At 44.6% G+C, this 15,213-nt stretch overlaps 1 protein-coding gene across 1 annotated transcript in view; it reads left to right on the top strand.

The window, feature by feature from the left end:
* Positions 1-15,213, top strand: part of EPHB1 (EPH receptor B1) — a 447,427-nt gene that overhangs the window by 417,399 nt on the left and 14,815 nt on the right. The window lies entirely within an intron of this gene.

Raw genomic sequence — 15,213 nt, 5'->3', positions numbered from 1 at the left:
ACCAATTTATATTCCAAACAACAGTGTACAAGTATTCTCTTTTCTCCACCTCCTCACCAACACTTGATATTTCTTATATTTTTGATAACAGCCAATCTGATTGGTATGAGGTGATATTTCATTATGGGTTCAATTGGCATTTTCCTGATAATTAGTGATGTTTAGTGCCTTTTCCTATGCCTGTTGGCCATCTGTAGGTCTTCCTTGAAAAAATGTCAATTCAAGTCTTCTGCCCATTTTTTATATAGCGATGGTTTTTATATTAAATTGTGTACATTCCTTATACACTTTGTGTATTAACTCTTTATAGGATGTATGTTTTGCAAATATCTTCCCCCACTCAGTAGATTGCGTTTTCATTTTGTTGAGTTACCTTCACTTTGCAAAGCTTTTTAGTTTGATGTAATACCTGTAATACCATTGTTTATTTTAGCTTTTGTTGCCCTTCCCAGAGGAGACTGGTCCAAAAAAATATGGCTAAGACTGATGTTCAAGAAGGGATATTTTAATGTTTTATTTCAATAAAATTTGAAATAAGTGCTTATGATTTTTTATTTTATCAAAACCAATCTCTACCAGAAGTGAATGCCTTCCAGGACCTGCAGTCTGGAATCCAATCTTAGAGTTAGCTGTCATGTTTCATAAGTCTCCTTCAATCTGGGACATTTCCACTATCTTTCTTTGCCTTTTATCATATTAACAGTTTTAAAGAATATAGTCATTCTTTTCATTAATAGCACATTCTTCCTTTTGGGTTTTTCTGGTATGCTTCATAATTACCTTCAGTTTCTATATTCTTGACCAAGTAAGTGGTGTTGTATCCTTCCTACGGTATCATATCTCAAGAATATGATGTCCATCTCCCCCTCATTGGTGTTATTAATTTTGATCACCTGGTCAAGATTTTGTCCAACTCCTCCAATGTATATTCACAGTATATATATTTCTTTTTTTTTTTTCTCTCATAACTGATAAGTGGTCTGTGGGAAAACAGGCCACAAATATCCTGCTCTTCATCAAAATTTCTCTCTTAGTTTTAGCCTCCATTGATGATTCTTGTCTGAGCTAGTCTTTATAATATGGCTGCAAATGATGTTTTCTAATTCCAGCTACTGTGTCAGCATTTGTTATTGACAAGGAGATATTTTGGAAGGCAGTTCCATAACCCAATCAAATGTTTCTTTGTTCTGCTTGGAAAGTCAACCTAATAACTTTCTGAATATTACATTTTACTTGATTTTTGTGTGGGAAGTTTTGAAATGACCTTTGGCCAAAAACTCTTAAGGGTCTCATCTATTCCCAGGTTGCCAATCCCTGTTTCAGACTATGGCCTTTCAGACCTCTTCTTGTTCCATCACTATCCACCCTGTGTACACCTTTGATGTAAACAGTCTGATTTACTTGAGGGAAGGGGACAGCTGAAGATTGGAGGAGTGGACAAGCTCCTCCAATAAAATACAGCCCTGAAGTACCTGGAAATGTGAGTCTTAGAGGCCTTGGGAGATACTGAAATGTTCCTATAGGACATAGAACCTCCAGGAGGTTTCCCAACAAGGCCAGATGAGGTGGCATACAATGTGCAGAGGCCACAGATCTTGGCAATTTTCCAGGGCTCCCTTTGATTTGTGGTTGATTATCTCCTGAAACTTTCGGGCTTCTACAAAGTAGTGAATATGGATTACTAGGCCTTGAGAGACCATGAATGTAGTGGAAATGGGAATTGTTTTGGTGGGACTCAGGTCACCAGTCCCAGACAAAATGGGTTCTGAGTTCTGAACTCTCTGAAAAGAGGGAGTTTTCGGACTTTGGAAGGAGGTGCTGCCATGACTTCACAATTCCAGAAAACTCTGGAACAGAGGCCCCACAGTTTTAGGCAGAGTTTCAAGGCTATTGGCAAGATTAGGAAGGCCCCAAGTATAGTGAGTGGGGCTGGTGATTACAGCCACTATGAGCTACAGGAAGAGACTCAAGTCCAGGGCTGGAATATTCAGTGAATATTCTTACATAGAATATTCTGAAGAAACTGAAGGGTCTCTTCTTCCCCCTGTGAAGAGCCCAGTGTCTTTGCGACAGCCATATGATAAAGCCATTCCTGGGTTCCTGTCAATCCAAGCAGGACAGACAGGGAGGCAAAGACCAGTGGTCTAATCCTACTGTTTGGGGAAAGTTAGATCTAGAAATGTGGAAAAAGTAGTGTAAATCCTAAAGTACATTGGAAAACAGGTCAGTCAATGCTGAAAGGACAGATAAGATGCAGGTAGCACTGGCTATAGTTTGAACCAAGCTGTGGAGTCCCAGCACACCCCAAGTGAGGGTTCTCTAGCACAGGCTTAGGCAGGCCAATGGAGTCTAAGGCTGAAAGAATGAGAGATCAACTGCAAACAGCTCAGTGCACAGCTCAGCCTCTGCTGTGCTCTCAGCCCTGCTCTTAAAACCTGTACGTGGTTTCATGTCAGTTCCCTCCTCCAGACTGCCACACTCCTCATGGTCTTACCCCGCCCTGTATTCTTCTCTCCCAGCAGCTGGCCTGGCTTCCTCTTTCATCACAGTGTCCCTGAGCTTTCATGTGCTATTCAGGACCTGTTTCTAGAGTGAATTAAGATATTAGTGAATGAGTAACAAACACATCTCTGGTGATCAAAGATACAAAATAGGAGATTGCTCAGTGTAGAATGCAGCAGGAATCCTGTATCCAGGGAGCAAAATGGCTATTGCAGGGAGCTGGGTTCCCCACAGTGGGAGGAAGAGACCCCTCAGTTTCTGCTCTTCCAACCCTGGGCTTGACCCTTTCTCTGTGGCTCTTAGCAGCTGTCCCCCCAGCCCCATTCACCAGGCTTTGGATCATCATTGTCCCCCAACACCTGGAGAAAGACTGATCCCAGAGCAGGCAGGGAGAAGAGGGCTTATTGGCCAAACATGGAAAGTCAGCCCCTCTGAAGAAAGGAACCCAAAGAAATCTCCAGAATGTTGTATTTTTTTAATGTTATTATGGTTTTATTCATAAAAGCAATGCTTAAAAACATCAATAAATAGAAGTATATTTAAAGTAAAAAGTGAAACAGACCCCTTCTTCCCAATTCCCAGAAGTCACTGTCAATAATTTGGTGTGTTTCCTTTTCAACTTTATTGTTTGTTTGTGTTTGTGTGTGTATTTAATATAGGTATATGTAGATATATCTTCTATGGTCTCAAAAATGGTCTCATATTTTACATATCCATGTGTTCATTGACTTATCAATGTGTCATGAAAATGACGTTTTCCCTCTTAGTATCCTACTTCATGCCTCTGGAAACCTTTTGCTTCTGCCTCTGTAGATTCTTAGGCTCTTTCTCAGGCATCCTATGTATGAATGAACTGTACAAACTATTTAACAAGCTCTGATTGGATGGCCACCTAGGCAGCTTCTGATGTTATATTATGTCAAACAGTGCTTCAGTGAATATTCTCACATAGTTGTCTCTGCACACTTGTATAGATATTTCTGTAAAATAAAACTCAAGAAAGCCAGAGACGGGTAAGATTCCTCAAGGGAGGAACAACCTAAGACAGGCACAGTCGCAGGGGGGCCATCAGGTGAGAAATTTGGGATCAACAGAGGTGAGGCTTAGAACCTCACCCCCCTTGTTTTGAGAGAAATCTTCTGCATCCGTGGATGTTTTGTTGCCCTTGTCTAACTTGGATTAATACTTAGTCTATAGGCACAGACCTGATCATCTACATTTGCCCTCTTACAGCACTAAATTATGTTTTCTACCTTTATCTTGCATCTACCTACCACTTCAGCATTTTATTTAAAAAAATAATTATAATAAGGGAGAAATGTGGGATTCACATATAAATCAAGTATAAAAATCAAACGAATAATCATATCTGACTTGTTTATAGTTCATGATGTGTGATCAAAACCAAAAGTTTCTGTGATGACTGCCCTTGCACTGTTCACCATGTAAGAACTTATTCACTATGTAAGAATTTGTTCACCATGTAAGAACTTGTTTGTTGTGCTTCAGAAGATTGGAGACTGATGAGAATTAGGCTTGGGGTTGATTAATGATTGTGCATTGAGTCCCCTATATGGAATTTTATTGTTGTTAACAACAATTTGATCAATAAATATGAGAGATGCCCTCTCAAAAAAAAAATAAATAAATAAAATAATAAAAATAAAACTCAAGAAGAGAAATTGCTGGGTTAAAGAATTTGCACAGTTTAAACTTTTTAAATAATTTCAAATTTAAATACAATTCCAAGAATAATACAAACAATGCCCATACAATCTTTGTACAGATTCTTTACCTCCTGTTGTCATTTTACCCCCATTTCTTTATATATTATTTGCCTGCCTGCATCCCCCAAGAAGATGGTTTTTTTTTAAACTTTTAGAAAATATGTTACATACATTATGGCACTTTATCCCCCCATACCTCAGTGTGCCTTTTCATATTTCCTAAGAGGAGGGATATCCTTTTACATAACTATAGTGTAATTATTAATTTTAGAATTTAATGTGGATAAAATACTTCTATTTAATCTATGGTGTATAGTCAAATTTTGTTACTTGACCCCCAAATGTACTTTTTAGGACCTTTTTCTTCTAGTACAGGACCCTGTCTAGAATCTGATACTGGTTTTTGGTTTTTTTTTTTGTTATGTCAATTTAGCTTCTTTTAATATGGAACATTTTCACAGCCTTTCTTTGCTTTTTATGATAGTGACATTTTCAAGGAACACCATCCTTATATTTTATTAATGTGTCGTTGATATCCAATATTATATTGGATTCAAGTATACAATATAATGACTCAACAGTTATATACATTATTAAATCCTCACCCCCACTAGTGTAGTTATTACCTGTCAACAGTATCTGCTGTACTTTCATTCCCATGATTAATTTATACTGATTGACATTTTGTGCCTCTTTATCCTCTTCTCCTATTTCACCCAACCAATCCAGCCCCTCCCCTGTGATAACCACCAGTCACTTCTCAGTGTCTATGAGCCTTTGGTTCACTTTGTTTTGTTTTGTTTTCAGATTCCACATATAAGTGATATCATATGGTATTTATCTGTCTGCCTGGCTTCTTTCACTTAGCATAATACCCTCTAGGTCTATCCATGTTGTGAAAAATGGCAGGATTTCTTTTTTATGACTGAATAATATTCCATTGTGTCTATATACCACATCTTCTTTATCCATTCATCTGCTGATGGACACTTAGGTTGCTTCCATATCTTGGCTATTGTACATAATGCAGCAATAAACAAACATAGGGGTGCATATATCTTTTTGAATTAGAGATTTTGTTTTCTTCCAGTAAACTACTATGATTGGAAGTACTGGATCATATGGTATTTTTATTGTTAGTTTTTTGAGGAACTTTCCACAGTGGCTGCGCCAATTGACCTTCCCATCAACAGTGTACGAGGGTTCCCTTTTCCCCACATCCTTGCCAGCACTTTTTATTTCTGTCTTTTGGATGGTGGCCATTCTGACTGGTGTGAGGTGATATCTCACTGTGGTTTTGATATGCATTTCCCTGATGATTAGTGTTGTAGGGGCATCTTTTCATTTCTTTGTTGGCCACCTGTATGTCTTCTTTGGAAAAATGTCTATTTATTTCCTCTGTCCATTTTTTAATTGAGTTATTTGTGTTTTTGGTGTTGAAGCACATGAGTTCTTTTGTATTTTGGATGTTAACCCCTTATTGGATAAATGATTTACAAATATATTCTCTCATACTGTAGGTTGCTTTTTTGTTTTGTTGATGGTGTCCTTAACTGTACAGAAGGCTTTTAGTTTGATGTAGTCCCACTTTTCATTTTTTATTTTGTTCCCCTTGCCTGGTGAGATGTGTCCAGAAAAAAATTGTTCATGCTTATTTTCAAGAGATTGCCTATGTTTTCTCCTAAGAGTTTTATGGTGTCATGCATTACATTTAGGTCTTTGATTCATTTCGAATTTACTTTTGTGTATGGAGTTAGACTAATCCAGTTTCATTCTCTTGCATGTAGCTGTCTACTTTTCCCAACAACCATTATTGAATTTGCTATTGTATATTTATGGCTCCTTCATCATATATTAGTTGACATATATGTAAGGGTTTATATCTGGGTTTATATCTTGGCTCTATTCTGTTCCATTGATGTATGGGTCTGTTCTTGTGCCAACACCATACTGCTTTGTTTACTGTAGCTTTGTAGTCAGGGAGCATGATACCCCCAGCTTTGTTCTTCTTTCTCAGGATTGCTTTGGCTATTTGGGGTCTTTGTAGTTCCATATGAATTTTAGGATTATTTTCTCTGGTTCATTGAAAAATGACATTGGTATTTTGATGGGGATTACATTGAATCTGTAGATTGCTTTTGACAGGATGGCCATTTTGACAATATTAATTATTCCTATTCATTAGCACAGGATAGATTTCCATTCATCATCCCAAGTTTTTTAATAGAAGCTTCCTCATTTGGGGTTTGTATGAGCTCCCTTCATGATTAGACCCAAGTTATGCATTATACATCACTTAAGTGGTGGTGTCCTTCTCAGGGTATCAAATCTGGAGGCAGGCCTGCCTCTCATGGTGTTGCTATGAATGGCACATTTTAAACACTGGTAAAAAAAATTCACATCCTAAAACCTTTTGCCAATGTTTACTCCTGCCACAGTTGGTGAGATTTCCCCCGTGTACACCTAACATGGTACCATCAGTCTTCTTAACTTATTCCCAGTCTGTGAACTGTGCTTGCTAATGCTTTATCTGAAAAAGAAAGCACTTTCCCCACTTCACTTTGATATACACCTTAATAATCTTATGTCTCAACAAATGTTCCCAAACATCAAAAATGCTGTAGACCCATGTGGTATTTTTTTTTATGTCCCAAAGCTCAAGGGGACTTGGACAGTCTGGTGTGATGACAGCACCGGTGAGGTGGGATGCTTGGCCAAGAGTCTGGGGCCCATGCTCTGCAAAAGCAAAACAGAAACCAATTGATGTTTATCCCCTCTGGGAGAGAAAAGATGCCACCTGCCCTCTGTATACAGGCACCATTTCCCCACTTATCTTTCCTTCTTTCCTGTCACCTCCTGCCTCTCCCCTTCCCCCATGGAGAAGAGGCAGCCTAGGATTTGGAATAGGAGGGCCTGGATTGAAGTGCCCTCTTCCCTTTTCTCAGGTGTGCACCCTTGGCCACCCTCTTCTTCTTCCCCTCTCCTGATGCCTTTGAAGTGAGATTCAGAGGCCTGGTTCACTAACTGATGTGGAAGGCACACAGGAAGGAGCTGTGCTCCTGAATGGCCTTAGGAGCCGGCTCTGCCCTTCCTGGCCACCCCTCACCACTACCAGAGCAGGATGCATGGCCAGAGAACAGGGTTCGTGCATGGAGGCAGGCGGGGCAGCTCACTGCACATCTCACATTCACCAGCATCCGCCAACAGCTCCTTATACACCCCTCTGAGATAATCAAGCATCATTATCCCTATTGGCAGGTGGAGACAGTAAGACAGAGTGGTTAAGTGACGTGGTTATTACTGCTGGGATTGTTTGAGGGGGAAGCCATGCCAAGAAGGGAGTGCAGTTCAGGAGGCCAGAGAGCTTAAGTTATTTAATGTGACTGATTACTTTAAAATAGCTATTGGAAGGTGGGGGTAGGAAAAGAGTAGAGGCCTAACTAGTGGACACTGGCAAGGCACCAAAATTACACTGTGCATAGGGAATACACCTAGTATATCTACTCAAATAGGTTGCTATGGACAGTCTGTCCAATGCTTACATAATGTGAAGAGGATGGGAAAGAAATGAAGGCTGTAGTCAACTCAAGGAGGACAATAGAGGAAAGCCCACAGGCTTCCCATGGAGCTGAACAGAAGTCTCTGAGATGGTTGCGCAGAATCCCTGCCTCTCACCGCTCACGGTCAGGAGCCCTGCCAGCTACACTGCCAGGGGAGGATCAGCTCTCCCCCGGGACCCAGGAAGCTCGAGTGTCCTCATGCACAGGATGGGAATGGAGTGGAATGCCTGAGGGTCCTCGGGGAGACACATGTGACAAAAGCAGCAGAGCTGTGTGGCCTACTGACAGAGACAGAAGACATAGAGACTTAGGGACAGTGGGAGAGCCCAGGGGTCACTGCCTGAGAAAGGAGAGGAGAACCTTGTTCTCTTAGAGTGGGAGTTGGGGGTGCACTGAAGCAGTGGGGTGGGCAGAGCACCCAGGAGAAAGCACAGTTCCTGCCATGCTCAGAGACATGACGGGTACTGCTGGACCCGGCCTGGGAAGTGAAGGGTAGGTAGCAGGTGATTGTCTATCCTCCTCCTTAACCTTGCTCATCCCCTGATCCTCCTGGACAACCTCATCACCCAAAAGGCCTGCAGGCTCCCCACCCCTTGGGGGCTGGAGTACTTTTGTTTCAACAGCAGGGAAGTCATATCCTTGTTCACCAGATCCTTGATGGGGACTGACTCACTCCTTAACTTACCAGCAGCTCACCATGTAGGAAAGCAAAGTGCAGAGCATCTAAAGCCCATCTTAACCCAAGCATGCTCTTCAGGGGCCAAGTTTTCAGAAGCACTGATAACAAAGCCCAGGCTCTGGGATTGCACCAGGAAAGATGAAGCCTGCACCATCACAGAGCTCATTTCCACTTCGGGATTCCCTGGGGAGTGCCCACCACAAGGAGGACGTACTGTTCCATCTCCTTCTTTGGACCTGGCAGGGTACCCACTGCTGCTGTCACAAGAATGAAGGCAGCCAGTCAATTATTTAGCCCTTGTCTCTCTACCCTCTCATTTTAATTATAAGCTCAAAAAGTGCTATGTGATACATAAAATAATAATAATAATAATAATAATAATAATGCCCACATCTCAGTTATCAGGACAGGAGCTACTCTCAGGGTGGATAGTAGAAGACAGCTGTTTGCCCTGCCAGTGTTGTTCGGAGCAACAACGTCTGTTCGATTGAATAGGATTTTTTTTCCAGCTGGGAAACGTCACCAAGTGGCCTTTCTGTTCTTCACGCAGGAAACACACACTATCATCCGCATATTTTTAGTTAATTTATGTCCAAATAGGCCTTTCTCTAGCCGCTGGGAAATGATGTTGGGGCTGCAATTACCTTTCGCAGCATCTCACAGAAGGGTTTCAGCACTCGCAAAGCTCAGGGGAGAGGCAGCAAGGACCCCACTGACTGTAAATCTCTCCATTTGTAGTTATTCAAATCACATATTTTATTACTCGTATGAAATACATTGTGTCATTCATTTTGGAGAGCAACTAATGCTTCAAGAAAAGCTTTGAAAAATATTCTATTTAGAAACAATTTTGTCTGCAGCCAACCCAGTGTGTCTTTTTGGTTTGTGTTTTCTCCCAGCCCTTTGCTGTTATGTGTGTCATTTGCATGACAAATAAGACCATCCTCTCCAAAAGCTCACCTGTTCCTGCAGCCTGTTTCCTACCTAAAGTTCTAATTCTCTGTATGTTGCATCATAATCCTTAGCATGGTAATAAATTACAGTGTCACCATCAAGATTGTGGCTTCTGGAAAGAAATAAGCAGCAGGGCCAGATGAACTCTTAGAACTTGGAGAGACTGTTTTCATGCAAATTTCTGGCATCCTGGGGAACTAGGAACAGCCTCTATTATATAGACTCAGTTGCAATTCAGCCGCCAGAAGCCATTTCCACTGGCTGTTAGAAGCTGCTAACACTGGGAGAAAGATAACCTTTTAGGCAGAAACTTCTTTTCCTTCTTGGCTGATAGGGGTCTTATCTGGAAAAATCACTTTGCTGATTAGGTTGGGGGAAATGGGTCATGTACTTTCATAGTGCTTTTAAATAGAGTCATTCATTCTAAAATACTGACTTCATTTAGTACTTAGAGCCCCTTCAAACCTCTTGGTCCAACGCAGTGGACAGTGACTGGGGAACAGGAGGAGGGTGTGTGCCATGGATGCACCCTGAGGACAGGCCACCTGTGTCGGAGCTGTCTGCACAGGGCTGCACAGAGCCCCTCTCAGAGGCAGGTGCCTCCCCAAGGTTAGTCAGCTCCACAGTCAGGATGGCTCCTGCTCCCAGGGAGTGTCCAGCTGCCCCTCCAGAGGGGCACTTGCAGTGCAATGTAAATCTCACTGCAATTGCCATCCTTCCATTTCCCTTGGGTCACAGATATACTTGATGGAAACTTTGATGAAGCCACCTTGCTGCTTTTTTGTTTTTCCATCATTGTAAGATCTTTCAAGGTTTAGAGCAGTGTTGGCAAATACTTGTCACGTACACAGCCACCCATTCCCTCAGGCAAGGTAGACATTGCTCATCAGTCCTGTGCTCTTCCTTGCTGAGCCCAGATGAAGCCTCTGGATCCTTCTCAACCCACCCACCAATGATGACCAGGGTTGGTACCTAAGATGAGACCTCACTCAGTCCACAACTGAGACTGGGTGTATCTATACCAGAGGTTCCAAAGTGTGGGGCATTCTCAAATTCCATGGGGAGTTTGTTAGGAATGTACATTCTCAAACCCTATCCCAGAACTAGTACCTGGGAAACCTGGGTTAGGGCCCTTGATGTGTGTTTTATCAAGCCTTCCAAGAGATTCTGGTTTTTAAGAGTCATTGCTCCAGGCCAGTGGTCGTGACTAATGACTGCACCTCAGAATCACCTGAAGTTAAAACCGACGATGCTTGGGCACTACTCCCAGAGATTCTGATTAAATGAGAATACCCATTGGCATTATAAACAAAAAAACAAAACCTTGCCCAGAGTGATTCCTGTGGGCAGCCAAACTAGAGAACCATGAGACCAGGTTTTCTGGGTTTGCCTTAAGCTAGTGGTGCCATGGAGATGCAGCTACTTGGCCTGCTGTGGCCCCTGGGTCAGTGGACTCTCCCTTGGCCTGCCATGCCTTTCCAGTGAGTAGGAGTAGCAACAGTGGCCCCAAGGCATCCTCAGGGCTGCCCTGCAGCTGTTGTGCTCTCTGCCACATCAGTGCCATGGTGCTGCCCCTTCAAGTCCTCACCACACAGCAAGCACGTGACTCGGCGCAGGGTAGTCCTTCAAGGTATAGACTGGCCTGGGTCTGATGAATCTACAGCACCGAAGAAATATTCCCAAGGGCCCTTGGGGTGAACTGCCATACTGGAGGCATCCCTCTTTCCTCAGTCCTATGCCCCCTAATAGTAGCCCATGGTGGGTCTGCCACCTGGGAATTTAACTATAGTATTTTTAAACCGGTGCCTAAAACTCTATGTACTCAATGTCTTAGTTTCCTAGGGCTGCTGTGACAAAGTACCACAAACTGGGTGACTTTAAACAACAGGAACTTATTCTTTCACACTTCTGAGGGCTAGAAATCCAAAATCAAGGTGTTGGCTGGCTCATGCTCCCTCCTGAGAAGAATCTGTTCATGACTCTCTCTTAGTTTCTGGTGGCTGCTGTCAGTCTTTAGTATTTCTTGCCTTGTAGATGCATCATTCCAAGTTCTGCCTCTGTTTTTATATGTAATTCTCACCTATGGGTCTCTCTGTCCTCACACAGCCTTCTTATTTGGACACCAGTCTCTGGACTTAGGTACCACCACAATTCTGGATGACCTGATCTTACTTGGTTACTGTGCATAGACTGAATGTCCAAATGTCCAAATATAGTCACATCCACTGGTACAGGAGGTTAGAACTCAAATGTATCTTTTTGGGGAGACATTGTCCAGCAAACTCAGTAAATTCTTGTTTAATGGTAGCAGTAACATACGGAATGGTTTACAGGTAAGTCATGTTGGATCTTCTTAATAATCACAATATGTTTTATACATTATAAGCATTTTGGAGAGTGGTTTATTATGAAATTCAGAGCCATTGTCTGGTCATAAACCTGTCACTTCCAAACTTTGAGGGGATTGCACATGATTCCAGTGTTTGATGAACAAGCTGTGATCACCGTACTCACCATTCATGAGTGTCTGGATTCCTGCTGTATCCCCACTAAGCCTTCATCTCACCCAGATGGCGGGGAGGAGCACCGCAGCAGTGCCCAGACACAGACGTGTTGCCCTCATGGGCATGTCTAGGATGAGTAATTAGAGAGGGAGCCAGTTAAATGCTTGGACTGTGGACTGTGAAACCCACACCGGGGGGTTCGAGAACCAGAGCTATAAGCTGTGCCTCTCATATCACTGCAGCAAGATGGTGAGCTGGCTGGGTGGCACCGGTGATGCCCATGGTCCTTGAGAGTGGAGCTGAGTCTCGTTGCTGACTGCCATGTACCCAGGAGGATTCTGGGCAGAGTGGGTGCAATATAGATGCTTTACGTAAGTGAGCTAGTCTGATGGGCTGAAGTACATGTCCTTTGAGACCTTCCACCTGTTGTGACCACTCCTGCTGATAGGTGTGGATGTGGGTCATCAGCAGGTAACCCTGAAGATGGCTGGGTTACTTAGAATTAATCAGCTGCCAGGTATCTTCTCGCAGTTCTTCAAACTACACACACACACACACACACACACACACACACACACACACACACACACATACATACACACACACATGCACACACTTTATAGTTTATCTTATACCAGAGTGAAGGCATGATTGTTCTGAGGCAGTAAATTTCAAACTTTTTAAGACTTTCTCAGCAGCACAACCATTCAGTGCAAGGCCTTACATGGAAGGTCAGTGCAAGAAGTCTTGTGGGGAGCCCAGAGGCTAGATGGTGGGGAGATGTTTCTCCCTCCTCACCTCTCCCTCCCCCAAGCCCCCACAGTGACCCCCTGCAACAGTTCTGGGGAAACCTGGTCCCTGGAGAAAGCAGACTGCGCCCTCAGCATCCCTGAGGGAAACAGTCATCTGGTGCCTTGGGGAAACCCCAAGTTGGTGACAGCGACCTCTTCAAGCCCAGTGTCAGTCCCTCTCTGCCCATGTGAATGCAGGTTCCTTCCCTGTGAGCCTCATCCGTTCCTCACGCCCCCGAGAAGTCTTCCCTCATGCTCCTTCCTGTCCCACAGAGCAAACCCCTCCTTCCCAGGCCTGCACTGCTGAGCACTGGGGACTCTGAGAGCACTCTGTGGTCACAGGAACATGCTGGCCTTGGGCCTTGGGTTGCAGACTCCTCTTCCAAGGGGGGAGGACCAGCCCCAGTGAGCAGAGGCCCTGCCTGCTACACCACCACCCCATTTCCTTCCCTTCTAGTCCCACGCCACAGGGCTGCTCACCAACCTCTAAATTAGCAGATTTCCCTTCACATAATTGAAGACAAGTTTGGTAACCATCACCCCAACTCCCTCTGAGTGTCGGAACACAATGCTGATGATAGGAAGTTTAAAATTCCCAGGAAGGAAGGCAGCCATCCCTCTGACTCCGGCTTCTGTTTTGTTCCGCCTCCGAGGTCAGCGTCCCCTGCTCTCTTGGAGTGGGAAAGCCGGTTGTGACAAGCTGTCACCTGCCTGTCCAGGGCGGCTCTTCTGGAAGGCTCTGCCCCTGCTGGGATGGAGGCGGGTGGTGGTGACAGGCCAAACTCTGTGCTCAGTGAGGCCCAACAGCGCAAGGTGGCAGGAGGGCTGAGGCGCCTCGCCAGTGGGTCTGGCACTGTCACTTTACATGCAAGAAGGCGCAACTCAGCAGCTGTCACTGGCAGCCCCTGGGGTCCACTCCAGACTTGGCAGAGAGGACACCTTCAGACTCCCAAATCGCCTCTTTGAAATCCAGAAGAACCACACTCTAAGCCCCTCTCCTCCTCTGTGACACAAATACACACACAAAAGTAAGCCCTGTTTTCACTCACGGTCCTACATAGCCAAGTTTTCTGTCTCTCACTCTCACACATCCGCAAATTCTCACCCAGTCTCATTCTCTCCACCCCCTCCCCTCCCTCTTTTTCTGTCTCTCTCCCTCTCACACACACACACAGACACACAGTCACGCTAATTCACTCTTCTCTCTCTAACCTCACTTAGCCCAGGTATTTTGAGGGAGCAGAATGCCCCTCCTTGGGGTCCGGGCCAGACCCAGACGTATGGCATCCACCCAGTAGATGCAACATGGGGTCCTGAGCTACCGGACCCTACCAGGTGTTTGATAACTCCTGGTTCCCTAGGTGAATTTTCCAGCTCTTTCCCCAACCAGGGTACCATAGAGATAAAGCCAGTAGCTCACTTCATGATCTGTGGAATGGGGAGAATAAAGCAGCCGGTTGCCACTGAGGCCCAAGCCTGCCTTCCAGGCATTTGTCAGTTGCTGGCATTGGAGCTGAGAACATCTCCCACCACAACGCCTGCCATCGTCCCCGGGGGAAATCAGGACTGTCTTCTCTGCCCAAAGCCGGGTGTGTGCCTGGGGAGGTCGGGCCAGATCACCTTTATTCCTCCCAGGATAAACTGGATAAAAATGCACTTGGCAGTTTGCTCTTTCTCTTTGCTTGCACTCAGATTAACCACTTTCACATTTTTAGGGTATTTTTGCGAAAGTCCAACATGTAGCTCTGGTGGTTTGAACAGATCATGAGATTGGTCAGTATAAAAATAGCCTCCAGCTAAGGAGAAGGGGACCTGGGAGCGGCAGGCTTCATATATTATGGAGGCAGGGCCCCAGTGTGGCCAAAGGGCTGTTGGGTTGAAATCCTGGTATTTGGTGGGAAGAATTGAAAATGAGATTGGATTTGTTCTAGAGGATGATGAGCTGTGGAAGGCAGACGTGATGTGTGCCCCCACATCACCCCTACAAGTGGCACAGGGCCCTGCAGAGTGGCCCTGCTTGCCGCCCTGCTCCTGTACCCCTGCCCTCCGACGTCATGCTTCAGCCACCCTGGGTCACTGCAGTTACCACCCCCTCTCCTCCCCCAGCACCTGTACACGCTCCTCTCTGCCTGGACTTCCCTCCTTCCAGCACTCAGCCTAGTTAACCTCTACCCGTCCTCTCGGACTGAGCATAGTGGGATAATAGGTGACACTTATCCTCTATGCCAGGCCCTGTCCCAGGCACTCTATGGATAGTAACCCACTTAATCCCCAAAACAGCCTGACTCTGAATGTGTGATCCTTGCCCCCATTCTACCAATGAGAATCTGAGGCACAGAGAGGTTGGGTGACTTGGCCCAGGTCATACAGGTAGGAAGGGGCAGTGCTGGCACCCAAACCCAACCAAAGGCTGCAGGTGCCCTTAACCCTGCAAGAACCTGTGCCCCTCCCCCCCTCAAAAGCTCCTGCCACCTTCCCTGCTTCGACTTCTGTTAG

The sequence above is a fragment of the Manis pentadactyla genome, chromosome 1 (assembly GCF_030020395.1).
Source record: "Manis pentadactyla isolate mManPen7 chromosome 1, mManPen7.hap1, whole genome shotgun sequence".
Lineage (NCBI taxonomy): Eukaryota > Metazoa > Chordata > Mammalia > Pholidota > Manidae > Manis > Manis pentadactyla.
Note: the sequence above shows the minus strand (reverse complement) of the source record. Positions and strands in the feature narration are given on the sequence as shown.